Genomic DNA, 13,599 nt, shown 5'->3' on the forward strand with positions numbered 1-13,599 from the left:
TATGAAAATTTTCCTCTCCCAGTAGGCCAACGCTGTCTTTTCATGCAAATTTTGATATTTTTAAATCCATAATTAGTGCTCATTTTGCATGATTCAATTGTGAGAAACTAATGTTAAATATTTTCGTTATTAGAGTATTTTCGAAAATAGATAAAAGATTAAATGGTGAACTACGGAAGGCTTGATCCCGCTCGAGGGTACGTAGGCAGTCTAACAGGGTTAGATGCAACCGTAAATAGTTGAGATTAATCTTTTGTTGGGAATTCAAATTAAGAAAAGAAATTTGGTGATTAATTGTAAAAAAAAATTAAATCTTATGTTTTGGTAATTAAATTTGGTTATAGATTTGGTGAGTGCTTAATAAATTTAAATAGAGTGATTAATGGTAGTAAAGTAAACAAGAATTTAATGTGGGCCTATTATCAAAATTATTTCCTGAAAATAAATATTTCGGGAGCGAGACGTTACGCTGGTGTTGTAGCTGAAGAACTCGGCAGCGAGATGGAAGCTGACCAAGATTAGGGCTTTGTACAAGCTTTCTGGGGCAAGCAAGATGGAGAAATCTGCAAAAACAAAGTTCAAAACGACCTCTTTTGTGGATTATTTATCAAATGTCTTTTCCCTTTTATTCGTTTTATTACCAAATTTTTTCTTAAAACTAATATGGAAATTGTTTTTCATAAAAATAATAACAATACAATTTATCCGACATAGTACCAAACACAACATTAAATAGTCAGTCTATAATTCAATAATGCACCAAACACCCGCCTGATTTAGCCTATACTATCTGGTAACTATTTATCCTATCCGATTGATATAGTTAGTACAGTCCGAGCTGCCAAACAAGACCTTAGGTTTATACTTTTGTCTCTTTAGTGTTAGATGTTTTCAAAATAAAGGCTTTTAAAAGGGTCGGCACTACTATGGTGACTAGTCGGATTGAAGCAGAATTTGGATTTCAAGGTGTTGATATCAAAATTTGGATAGAGCCTGACTAGGGTCCATACATTATTTCTCCCCGAGTGTTTCTTTCGGTTTCGATGCCACAAGATGACTTAAAAGAAAGAGAGAACAAGTATGCTACAGTTGGAAGCTGCTAACAGATAGTGATTGACATGTAAGAATTAACATACCAACCAAGATTAAAACATGAACTACAATCTAATAAGAACTAACCAGAATTTGTGTGTGAGTGAAACAAGAAGAAAACCTACCTGCAGAAGTTCCCGAACTAGAAGCCATAGAGCTAAGCTTTCAGTGAACCTTCTTCTCTCTCCCAGAAAATCAAGAGCTCGACTTACAATAGACTTAAGTCTCTATATGAGCGTGTATTTTGTGAGAGAAGAGACCACTATATATATACATATAATCTTTTCCATACCAGAAAAGGATTCCCTATTAAAATCCTTATAGAAAACAAATACTTGCTTTCCTTGTTCCGCAAGAACTGATCTTAATGCTATGAAAAACCTTTCTTCATTAAGGACTAGCAATCCTCTTATCAATAAGACTTTTCTGCCAAACTAAATACCCAAAGCCGGTTCCCTGAAACTTCTCTATCTCATACTCATTTTAACTTTCTCCCACTTGAGTATAAGAACAGTTTCAAGCACACAGCTTTATTCCGTTTCAGATAGAAGTGATCACTAAGCCTTTCAACAAGAGTACTCAATCACAAACTATTCATATACATTTCAAAATATAGAACTCTGTAACTTATATTGCAACCATAATGCAAAAATAGTTATCCAGAATTACATATATTCGATTTGTTATTCTCATTATTGTGAATTTGATCATTACCAGCAAATATGTATAAATTTGCTCCCACTATTTCATAACATTGACAGCAAGATTTAAAGACAATCAATTGCTCCAAAACAATGTATGAACCAACAATTCAATAACAATTGCTTGAACAGACTAACTGTTATAAAAGCATCAAATGAACCATCTCTCTGCATCTGCTTTCTCAGCCTGTGTACATTGATCAGTCAGAATTGGTTTGGGAGTATCCAATGCAACATCAAACTCATTAAGTGTCAACAACAGTCCAATCTCTCGTCTCCACTTCTTGTAGTTGCTTCCCCCAGTGAGAATGGGAATATTGGCCAAGTTCATAGTCCTTAATGATATTGCAGATCCTGCAGAAGTTCTGAAATCACAAGTATGAACTTATTAGTTCCTGATTCCATTTCTACATCCTTTTGCACATCATGACCATGATCACAGATTCATATATATATAGTCTTAACAACGATTTGTTGATAAGCATACATAGAATAAATGATATAACAAGAACTTAGTCAACATGCTGCAGAAGTCATGTATCCTCAGGCACCGGAAAGTTAATGGTGTCTCATACAGAATTTATATGCTAAACAGTTTCTAAAGTTATCAAGGTTTAATCATAATGCAAAATTTGTATTCAAAGCTGATATCTTTATCTGTTTCTTACTGCAGCATATTAATTCAAACTGATGTCCAACATTTATAGATTCCCACGTGCAGCATAATATAAATTGTTATCACACCAGATTCAAACCAGATTCACAAAATCTGCAGAAGCAAAGCAGATTCATATGCGCTAAAACATACACAGGTATTGTTAGAATTAAAAGCAATCATACCTTGTAATCACTGATTTCAAATTCACCAATAGAACAGCGGAAGCGATTTAGAATTTGAAAACAGAAGCTTTTAGCACTTAAGGGAAAAACCCAGATCATTGTTCATGAAAGGAATTAAAACTGACTCTAATCCGAGAAAACCCTCATTGGGCAGTGGTTTAGGGATACCAACAGTTTATTTTTATTTTTTTATTTTTATTTTTTAAAAGGGCGTTAGTTTGTTGTTTCCATCACCACTTCTTTTACAATCTCCAAAACCAGACTTTGATTCTTCATGAGAGCAAGAGTAAATTTTTTTTTTTTATACATAGAATGATAACACAAACGTTTGATCTCTACCGATTGAACTCATGTTTATAAATCTTGTGGCTCTGATGCCACATGTAAGAATTAAAATACTAACCAAGATTAAAACATGAACTACAACCTAATAAGAACTAACCAGAATTTGTGTGTGAGTGAAAAAAGAAGAAAACATACCTGCAAAAGTTCCCGAACTAGAAGCCATAAAGCTAAGCCTTCAGTGAACCTTCTTCTCTCTCCTAGAAAATCAAGAGCTCGACTTATAATAGGCTTAAGTCTCTATATGACAGTGTATTCTGTGAGAGAAGAGACCACTATATATACATATAATCTTTTCCATACCAGAAAAGGATTCCCCATTAAAATCCTTATAGAAAACAAATACTTGCTTTCCTTGTTCCGCAAGAACTGATCTTAATGCTATGCAAAACCTTTCTTCATTAAGGACTAGCAATCCTCTTGTCAATAAGACTTTTCTACCAAACTAAATACCCATAGCCGGTTCTCTGAAACTTCTCTATCTCATACTCATTCTAACATGACACGCCCCAACCCAATAACCAACTAGTTAAAAAGGTGATGATGTGCTAGTCATCACTAAATTGACAATAACCTCACCGTAAGGTGACAAAATACCATCAACTTAACGACGAAGCTATGAGTATAGAAATTAAGATGTGAATAAATTCAAACTGAGAAGCTCATTATTATTAATATTAAAAAAATATCCTTGAGTTCCAATACAACCTCTCTACTTGGGGACACATTAGGATTTAAACCATTATTATCACATTGTTCAGAACATATTAGTAGTGCATACAACAGAAACCACAAATGTATGTACATGTTGTGTCATGCATAACCAAAAAAGTACAATCATGCATATTATTACAACTAGATAAAAGATAAAGCATAAGTAAAACTACCCTACTCTGTAGAGAGTTCGCACTACTGCAAAGCCCACTTGTCTTCCTCAATAGTTGTCTTGTTATCTCTAGGTCCTGAGGGGGCACAAATTATTTATAGACTCTAAATCATTTTGAACATACTAACCCCCGTTTTAGAAAACATGTATAGTGTACAATTACATACTAATATCTACTACAATATATGTTAAACGAAACCACAATCAAAATCATAAATTCAGAAATCATACATGACCAAACAATAATAATACTAGCATCTACTAGCATAAGTATGGAATGCAAGTATACATGACGTCTACCTATGCATTGCTAGTGTCTACTAGAAACATATGAACACCAACAAGTATCCTACGACCGAAGATAGCTATACAAGATATATGAAAGACCATGTGGTGAAAATAAATCACCAATATGGATGATTCAATTATATGGTCATCTAACCAATTCTACATAAGTCTCATCCAATACTACCTTCAAAACAGTTAAATACATCAAGAAATAGTTTAATCGAAAAAATTAGTTTTGAAGAGATCCAATCATAGGTATTCCTAGCGTAAATCCTGAATAGGCGCCTCCGCCTTCGTCCGAGTTAGTCAAACTTGTACGTGTGAATGTATTATTTAGTTCTACTAATCACATTTGAACATTTCTCTAATTCAACATTCAAAAGTATTATTCAGATATTGATTTTGCACAAACGGAGTACACCACGCGACTCGGAATGTCGAATACGCTAAGGCCCTGTTTGGCAAATCGGATAAAGGATCGGATATGATTAGTTATACGGACCCGGGTGTTTGGCGTTCACTCGTACTAAATAAGCACCGGATTAATTTAACCGGTCGGATAGGATAATACGGTATACACCCGCTTAATAAAACCAACCAAAACGTCCGGATTATTTAGTCGGGGAAGAAGAATATGGGAGAGAAAGGGAGGGAGTTTGGGGGGTATGGCGGAGAGAGTTGGGGAACAATTATTTGGGATTCTTCTACCGTCGGGGAAGAAGAAGGGAGAGGGAGGGAGGGTGTTTGGGGGGTGCGGAGAGACCTGGGAACAAAAAAAGATTTCATTTTTAAAATTTTTTTTTTTTTTAAAGTTTGATGCTTCCTATCTAGTATAATATCAAACACAGTATAAATAATACGGTCACTAGTCCGATACTGCACCAAACACCCGACTAATTTAGTCAGTACTATCCGGTGGCTATTTATCCTATCCGACAGAAATAGTCATTACAGTCCGAGCTGCCAAACGAGGCCTAAGATTATGTTTTAGTCCCCCACCCGTCGTCGTATGCGCCGCCAAAGTGCCAGCACGCGTTGCCATGCACCGTCACGCTCTGGTTGCTTACCAGTGGACACGTCGCCATTGCTAGTGAGCACACGTCACAGTCGCCTGGGACACGCGCCGGTCATCGGTTTCAATTTAAGTGTTAACGGAATATACTTTTTTTCGGTGGAAGATTTCGTTACAATTAATACAATTCGCCGTCTGGTACTAAGCCGTCAATTTCTGTTGCCGGCCGCCTCCTCTGCCGCCGGAATCTTTGCTGGATTATGTAAATATTTCAAAATCCGTCCAAAGCTTGATTAAGCTCGATTCTTCACCAAAAAGTAAACCAAACTTCTCAGAAGCGCTTAGGAAACTTACCTAAACACCAAATTTAACAATTTGGAACGAATTCCACCTCGTTTCACCAAGGTTCGCCGGAGAACATAATTTAACCCCACATAATCACAGAGCCACATAATTTAACCCCACATCATCACAGAACATAAAATAAAAAAAATAAAAAAATAAAAAAATCCAAATTAACAAGAATTTGGACAAAAACCCCACCTGAGTTCAACAAAATAGCTCGGAGCTCGTGAGTTTCCGAGTTTAGCACCGTCCCGGTCTCGGATAATCCATGCAAACCCACCATTCGACTCTACATACCAAGCTAACCATGAATTTGATAGTTTTGGTCGGTGATTTGGTTTGAAATTGATGGTGATGCTGAGTGGTTCTCTCGGTGGAGTGAGAGAGAGTGAAAGAAACCGAGAGTTAGAGAGTTAAAATAGAAAATTGTTGGTATCCAGACCATCTTCATCATTAATAAAACTTGAATAAAAAGAAAGATGGAAATCTTTATAAGAGGCAGTAGCAGCAGCAGAATGAGAAAACAGAGGGCAGAGAGGATACGGTAAAAAGAGGGAGCAGAGAGATCTTTCTCCGAAGATATATTTTCTTTTATTTGATTTCAGAACATGGGACATCTAATAAGGCATTTAGCAGCCCCTTTACAAAAGATCTAAGCCATACATGTGGCAATAGAGTAGAGACCTAAAACATTTCATATTTCATAAAAGGATTAACTTTAAAGCAAAGGATTAACTTTAACACTCCCTCTTAATGCTTTGCTGCTTCACTTCCAAAAGTTCTCTTAGGTAAATGAATCTATCCTTTGGTAATGCCTTGGTGAAGATATCATCAACTTGATCTTTTGTCCTGTAGTAGACCACATCCACTTCCTTGTCTTCCACATCACCTTTGATGTAGTGATGCTTCAGAGCAATATGCTTTGATTTGCCATGACAGACAGGATTCTTGCTCATGGCATTAGCTTACTTGTTGTCACAAGGGATATGAGTTGCTGATTCTTGTTTCTCACCAAAATCTTGCATAATTCTTCTTAGCCACACTGCTTGAGAAGTTGCAATTAAAGCCGACACATACTTAGCCTTTGTCGTTGGTAGTGCAATTGATTTTTGCTTCTTAGATGCCCAAGAGAATACACCAGTCCCTAGTGTAAAAGTATAGCCAGATGTGCTCTTCAAGTCATCCACACTACCTCCTCAATCACTATCACAGAACCTATACAATTTTGGCTCAACATTCCTTTCATACATAATACCAAAGTCAAGTGCACCTTGTATGTATCTTAGGATCCTCTTTGCAGCTCCATAGTGAATGCAAGTAGGCTTGTGCATAAATATGGACAACAAGCTTGAAACATACATAATATCGGGTCTAGTCGTTGTCAAATACAACAAACTCCCAACTAGGCTTCTATACACAGATTCATCAGCATCACCATTACCATCTTCTCTTTGAAACTTTTCATTCACAACTAGAGGTGTTGCAACAGGCTTGCAACCAACCATTTTGAATTTTTCTAGAAGTGTTTTTGCATATTTCTTTTGAGTAATAAAGATACCATTATTTGATTGAATAATAGTAATTCCCAAAAAAATAATGCAACATGCCTAGATCACTCATCTCATATTTCCTCATCATGTCATTCTTGAAATTCAAGATCATTTTATCACTACTTCCAATATAAACCAAATCATCAACATATAAGGAAATGATAAGGATATCTAAAATACCTTTGATTTTGACATAGAGGGCAGGTTTATTCTCACTTCTTTGAAATCTCCTTTCATTGAAATATGAGTCGATCTCTCCAAACCATGCTCTTGGAGCTTGTTTCAGGCCATAAAGTGCCTTCTTAAGCTTGTACACCTTATGCTCTTGTCCTTTAAGAACAAATCCTTGAGGTTAATCAACGAACACTTCTTCTTTTGTACACCTTATGCTCTTGTCCTTTAAGAACAAATCCTTGAGGTTAATCAACGAACACTTCTTCTTTTAGGACTTCATTTAGGAAAGCAGACTTGACGTCAAGTTGGTGTAGAAACCACCCTTTCTGAGTAGCTATAGAAATAAGGCCTTTGATTGTTTCATGCCTAGCTACTGGTGCAAAGGTTTCTTGGAAGTCAATCCCGAGTTTCTAAGAATAACCTTGTGCTACTAATCTAACTTTGTTCCTTTGAATGGAACCATCTTGATTGAACTTAGTCTTATAAATCCATTTCACTTCAATGACGGAGTTGTCAAAAGGTCTGTCTACTAGTTCCCATGTCTTGTTTTTCATTATGACATTGATCTCCTCTTGCATTGCAGCCTTCCATGTATCTTCTTTCACTACATCATCAAAGTTTTCTGGTTCTACAACACAAAAATTGCAGCTTTCATAGACTTCATTTAAGCTCCTTAATCGAACTGGCGTTGAACTTAGACTCAAAGATGTAGGGAAAGTGAACTTGAGAACTGTTTTCAGGTGACAATTGTGAAATTTCTGGCTTAATTTCCTCTTCATTTGACTGATTTTCTTCTTCAATTCTGATTAGTGCAAATTCATCTCGGATGGTTGCTTAATTCCAATCCCATGAGATTTCTCACTAAGGAGAACATCTCTACAAACCATAACTTTCTTCTATTTTAAATTGTAGAGTCTATACCCTTTTGTGTGTGAAGCATAGCCTACGAAAATGCATCTTTCACTTGACTCATCAAGTTTTTGTCTTAGTTCTTTCGGAACATAAGCAAAGAAATTGATCCAAACACTCTCAAGTGATTCACGAAGGCTTTTTTCCACTCCATGCCTTAAATGGTGTCTTGCCTTCAACCACCACTGTCGGATGCCTATTCATTAAGTAGACCGCTGTATTAACTGCCTCACCCCACAAATATTAAGGCATTCCCTTGTCATGCAACATTGCCTTAGCCATTTCAACTATGGCTCTGTTTTTTCGCTTATCTACTCCATTTTGTTGTGGAGTGCAACTGACAGTAAGTTGCTTTTCTAAGCCAATATCTTGACAAAACTTATCAAATTTTGTGGATGTGTACTCTCCTCCTCTATCACTTCTAAGAACTTTGATTAGATAACCAAGTTGTCACTCAACCATAGCTTGAAACTTCTTGAAGATGGAGAACACTTCTGATTTCTGTCTTAGAAAGTATACCCAAGTTATTCTGGAATAATCATCCATGAAGATCAGGAAATACTTGTTTGCCACTTGAGTAGAGGTCTTCATGGGTCTGTAAATATTTGTATGAATCAATTCCAATAGAGTTTTTGCTTTCCAAGCTTTACCATGTGGAAATGAATCTCTATGATGCTTCCCAAGTGCATAACCTTCACAGAGTTCTTCATTTTCTTGGATACTCGACAACCCATGCACCATTTCTTTTTCTTGTAGCTTCTTAAGACTTTGAAAATTCAAGTGGCCAAGCCTTTTATGCCATAGCTTTGAATCTTCTTGCACTTCCATCTTGAGTGCAGATTGAGTTGTATACTCAATTGTAAAAGGAAAGCTTCTACTCTTCCTCATCTCAATCTTAGCCAAGAGTTGTTCACGATTCCTCCCATCATATATGTTGCAAATATTGTCTCCAAAATACAAGTAAGGCTCAATGAGTTGTCTAAGACTTAGCAAATTTTGCTTCATATCAGGAACTAATATAACATCCTTGATGAACATCTTTCCATTCTTCGTATGCACGGCAATAGTACCTCTTCCCAATGTATCGACTAGCTGCCCACTTCCTATTTTCACTCGGGTTGGCTTTGTAGTGTCAATATTATGGAGAATGTTCTTGTTGCCGTCATATGATTGCTACAGTCATTGTCCGCAAACCAAACTTTAGCTTCTTCTTAGACGGTTGTATCATGACCAACATAAAACATATTCGTCTCTTCACCTTCTGCTTTGGTGTAGTGAGCTAGCTGATTATCTTTGTAAGTACAATCCTTTTGCATATGGCCGAATCTGCTACACTTGTGGCATTTCACTTTTCCCTTGAACCAACATTCACCGGAATGAGCTTTGTCACAAATTTTGCACTTCGAAACATACGAACTATTCTCAACCTTTTTCTTCTTTTCAAAATTACCGCTTCCTTCCCAAACTTTGTTTTTGCCCTTTCCAATTCTTGTTGGACTTGGGTTTGCTTTGACTTGAACTAGCTTCAATTTTTGGATTCACTGTAAGTGTTTGAAAACATTTTCTACATCATTGTTGTCATGCCTGAATAGTCTTTGAGAAAAACCTTTGAGTGAACCAATCATTTCTTCAACACTCAAGATGACAAATCCTTAGTCTCATCTATGATTGAAACTATGTTGTCATACTTTCTTGGCAAAGCTAATTAGATACTTCTGAACTATTCTCTCATCAGACAAGGTTTCACCATAACTTTTCATTTGATTAATAAGCTTAGACAATCTACTTAGGTAATCATCTAGCAATTCATCATCTTTCATTCTTATGTACTCAAAATCTCTTCTCAAAGATTGGAGTTTGACTGCCTTTACCTTAGTAGAGCCTCTGTAGACTTTCTCCAGCACATCCCAAGCTGCTTTGGCATCTGTCTCGTTCGAAATTTCAAAAAAATTTCATCTAAGATAGCATTTTGGATGACCCCAAGAGCTTTTGCATCTCTCTTGATGTTTTCCTTCAATTCCCTTGTTTGAGACTCTATCAAAACCACAGTACTTAGACGGTACCACATAGCCATCTTCAATCAAGCTCCACAATCATGAGATACAAAAATTGTTCTCCACTTTGTCCTCCAGAAGTCAGAATTCTCTCCACTGAAGATAGAAGTTCGAATCTCTCCACTACTACTTGAACCAGCCATGAATTTGAAAATTTTGATTCTACGGGCTTCACTTAGAATTTTTCCCCTTTTGAGAACAAAAAAATGCCCCACTCTTTGATTAGATTGGCTCTGATACCATGTTAGTATTCAGACCATCTTCATCATTAATAAAACTTGAATAAAAATGAGAAAGATGGAAATCTTTATAAGAGGCAGTAACACCAGCAAAATGAGAAAACAGATGGCAGAGAGGATACGGTAAAAACAGAGAGCAGAGAGATCTTTCTCCAAAAAGATATTTTCTTTTATTTGATTTCAGCACATAGGACATCTAATAAGGCATTTAGACAGCCCTTTTACAAAAGATCTAAACCATACATCTGGCAATAAATTAGAGACCCAAACATTTCATATTACATAAAAGGATTAACTTTAAAGCAAAGCATTAACTTTAACAAAAATGAGCAGGAAGAAAGAATCAGTATAGGTTAAGTCTTGCTCATAATTTCCCAAGTTAAAATTACACAAATACCCTTCCTCAACTTAAAATCATAACTTAACTCTTGTAACTTTGAATTCGATTTCGCTTTCACATACACACTCGTGAATATGAAAGCATAGTTAATAAAATAGGAAAATATGAGAAATTGGAATCTAACTCAAAGCTCCATAATTACTCAAGACACCTAGCTAGGGGCATTTTGGTCATTTCATATCTTTAAGGAATAAAATATATTATTTTAGGGTACGGGGTTGTAACAGTGATTGTTTAGTGTTATGTAGGATTTGCGCTTAGTTCTAACCTTTTAACCAAAACGTTTGTGCATCGAGTGAGACGCTGGTTGGATTAGGTTTTTTTTTATGCTTGAAGTGAACGAGGAATTGGAATCTAGTGTGAAAATATGTTTGCCTGAGTTTGTAAATGAAAGTATGACAATGCATGCAGAAAACTGAATGTAATCATTTCATGATTGAGTCAAGAATATAAACGTACATAAAAAACTGGTAAATTGATGAGCCATTTTACAAAACTGGAAAGTAAAAAGACTTTGAAATGTAAAGAAAGCAGTAAAACTCTAGCAAGACTAAGTCATGTAAGATGAGAATAGTGCTAGAGGATTTCGTTGATATCACTAATATCAGACTGGACTACAAATAAAACATACCCTCAAGGAGGTGATAAGGGTTGGTTGGGATGTTCATTAATCGAATCATGCTACGTGGTAGCAGAAGTGTAAAGGTTTTAAATCTCATGGGTCGTAGGAAAAAGATCTTTGAAGAAAGCTTTGAGTTGTAGCTGAAGAACTGAGAGTTTTGCTAAAGAGTATTTGAGGGTTGTGTTTAAAAGTAGTTAAGCTGATTAAAGAATCACTTGATGTTTTTCATTGTAGAGATTGAATTTGACGAAGGGTTTGAGTTTGGAAGCCTATCTGACTATTTATAGGAATATGGAGGAACATCCTTGATCTTATCGCTAAGCTAGAGTAGGGGTACGTAGATAAGTCTTTTGACGCTGGAAATAACTGCATTTCGTGGTAGGTGCCTTGCCTATGCGTTTCTATCGTTTACATGTTGTGTTGTCATCAGCCATGTCTAGTAACGGGTCTTTGGTCATTTACGTGGTAGACATGCTTTCAGGATGAGTGAACCCAAGTTCTTGAGAACCATGAAGTGCTGAGAAGAGGTCGTGACGAGCCCTATATAACTAGTCCTAGTTAAGCTTTGAAGTTAGTGGGCTAGTGTCGCACGTCTTGACTTAAATAAAAATTAATTTTCCTCATAACGAACCTAATTTTCATTTTTGGCTCAAACACAATGACTATTGTAACACCCAATTGGACCATAAAAATTTCACAAGTGGTTCCCTCCGACCAAATCGACTCGAAGTTGTGAAACAACTCATCGCACCACTTTGGAATTCCAAATTCATCATACTACTTTGAAATTTCAAACATGATAAGTTGTAAAAAGTATTAAAAACATTTTAGGTTCATGCTTTTGTTGTTAGAAATTGAATTCAAATGACAAAAGATGCTCCACATGAAGTGGTGCCTCTTATTGAAAGGGTGCAAAAATGGTTTTGAAGGGTTTTCAAACCCTTTCAAAAATGGACACTTGAGTATATAAATAAAAGATGAATTTTTGAGTTTATTACCTACAAAATCACATACAAGTGCTACATGAAAAATATTTCCATTCTTCCGACCTTTTCTTAGAAAAGCACCGTATAAATACTCTACAGTTTTTCTTCTTGCTTTCCGCTTGAGTTTTCTTGTTATATTTAGTGTATATGAGGTTTGTCTTAGGAGTATGCAAAACTTTGACAAACAAAAGGCGTTATCCCAAACTTTAATTTATTCACAAGGCTAATTTGCAACTCTCTTTTGAACGCAAATTGTGGGTTAATTTAAATTCTAAAAGACAACACCATAATATATATTGAAACAATCTTTAAATCATACTTTCTTCTACATAACCATAAGTCATTAGTCTTGATTATCCAATATTCAGGTGTAATGTTGATAATAATATTTATGTCTTTTTTTTGTTTTTTTTTTTGTTTTAATAGGAAACTTCAATCTAATCCTTGGCAAAGATGATTTTTAGACTAAAATCATGAGTAAGATCAAAATATAATTTTAGTCCAATAACCTCATTTATTAATTACATCTGCATTTTTTAATTATTTCTCTTTTTCTTCCTAATTTTAATGTATTAATTTTATTTCATTATAATTATAATTTTCATTTCATTTATCATAATATATTTTGTTGTAAACATTTAGATAAACTAATTTTTGTTATACAATATATTTCGATGTACATTGTCTTCTTCGTTTAGGTACATTAAATTCATTATAATATATTTTGGTGCATATATTTAGGTACACACATTTCGGTACATACATTTCGATACAAACATTTAGTTACATTAATTCAATATAATACATTTCAGTACATAAATTTCGGTACTAACATTTCAGTGCATACATTTTGGTACACACATTTAGGTACATTAATTTAATATAATATATTTCGATGCATATATTTCAGTACATACATTTCGGTACTAACATTTAAATACATTAGTTCAATATAATACATTTCAGTACATACATTTAGGTACATTAATTGAGTCTTTCAAGTTTGAAGAATGTTAAATAAAATTAATTAATTAAAAAAACTTTTTTTTGGTCAAAAAATAAATTAAAATTTGTACATTAATAAAATTAAATATTTAATGGGAGACATTAAATAAAATGCACATTAAGTTTTTTGAATTAAGGACACATCAAGGGACTA

The 13,599-nt window shown here is 35.1% G+C and overlaps 1 long non-coding RNA gene across 1 annotated transcript; it reads right to left on the minus strand.

Moving 5' to 3' along the window:
* Nucleotides 1-1,815: 1,815 nt before the first annotated feature.
* On the minus strand, nucleotides 1,816-4,791 carry LOC125476245. The gene is made up of 2 exons (XR_007257551.1): nucleotides 2,634-4,791; nucleotides 1,816-2,158 (listed from the first exon to the last, which is right to left on the minus strand). It is a non-coding gene; the product is annotated as an uncharacterized LOC125476245 (long non-coding RNA).
* Nucleotides 4,792-13,599: the final 8,808 nt, after the last annotated feature.

This window comes from the organism of the source record quoted next, unplaced genomic scaffold (assembly GCF_019419815.1).
Source record: "Pyrus x bretschneideri cultivar Hongxiangsu unplaced genomic scaffold, Pyrus_bretschneideri_v1 Contig18, whole genome shotgun sequence".
Taxonomy (NCBI): Eukaryota; Viridiplantae; Streptophyta; class Magnoliopsida; order Rosales; family Rosaceae; genus Pyrus; species Pyrus x bretschneideri.